Here is a 1,423-nt window from a genome sequence, read left to right as displayed (position 1 = left end):
CTGCGCATGTTTTTCATGTGCAGATCCAGGTACCTCTACTTAGGCTTACCATTCTTGAGGCGAGGCCATTCTACGGGACTTCGAGGTATATCTTCCGCATCCGCAAACCGAGGAGTCTCCTTCTATTCCTGCATTTTAGTATTTAGCCCTTCTGTACTTTTGTTCTTGTTAGACATTCCAAAGTTAGAGCTATGTAGTACTTCTTTTTTTCTTAGGTTGTGATTCGTGGGTTTCCGGGTCTTGGATTTTGATATTAGTTTCGAGATTTATAAATGGTGTATGCCGAGCGGCATATTTAAACACTGTTATTGCCTTATTTCTGCTTTAAAATTGTTTTACTTCCGTAAGTTTTGGTTATCTTCCGCAATTTAGGCTTACCTAGTCGTAGAGACTAGGTGTCGTCACGATGGTTCATGGAGGGCGAACCGGAGTCGTGACATCTTTGCAAACTTTGATGTTTTATAACTTATCAAACAAAGTAGTTACATAGGAGATCTGGAATCAGTACCTTAAAGAGTTAAAAAACAGCAAGGAATAAAAAAGATTGATGGCTGAAGATGCAAAGATGGAACAACAACCAAAAACAGATAGCAACAGTAGCAAACACAACACAGAAAACCCAGATAAACCAGAATTTCCAAACAAAAACCCAACCAATCTTGAAACCTGACATTCCAGCTAAAACACTCAAGAAAGATCCTCTACTTCAAACCATGTTTTCCAGCTTGTAAAAAATAAAAAATAAGAAGTTGTGAATGTTTTTTTAGAGTTTTTGAATTCTGATCTTTTTTAGAAAAGAAGAGAGAACTTTTTGTGTAGTAAAATGATGCTCAAGTCTGTATGCGAGTGAGGGAATGTTTTCCTTTTATATAGTGTACAAAAAGGCATCAAAAAAACATATTTTAACCTAAAATTCTAAACTTTCAGGATAGTACAACATCTTTTATAGCCGTCTGTCCTTTTCCTTATCCAATACCAACATCTTTATGTTAAGGATAGGGACAACTGTAAAAAATCTAGAAGATTCTCCTATAAGCCTACGTAAAAGTCCATTTTTATCCTTCTAATTACTGCCTATTTTAGCTTTGCCCTATGTTCTGCTTTCAAATTAATTACAACCATTTTAAAACCTTCAACTAAGTGATTAAGTTGCCTAATGATATTCCAATTCATTAACCTAAGGTTTAAATTGCTGTTCCGGGGCTCAAGCCTAAGTTTAAAATCAATTAAACCTAAGTAATTAAAACATGTAGGCAATCAAACTCTGATTCAAAAAGCTACTGAAATCCAACATGCTCAGTCCAAGAAAACCAAAAATCAAACTAGCTAAATTCAACACAATGAAATGAAATTGAATCCAGCTAAAACTAAAGTAAGCAGAAATTGGTTAAATAGGCTATTGATTAACCTTTTAATACCATTC

Source organism: Nicotiana sylvestris, chromosome 3, assembly GCF_000393655.2.
Source record: "Nicotiana sylvestris chromosome 3, ASM39365v2, whole genome shotgun sequence".
In the NCBI taxonomy this organism is placed as follows: Eukaryota; Viridiplantae; Streptophyta; class Magnoliopsida; order Solanales; family Solanaceae; genus Nicotiana; species Nicotiana sylvestris.
Note: the sequence above shows the minus strand (reverse complement) of the source record.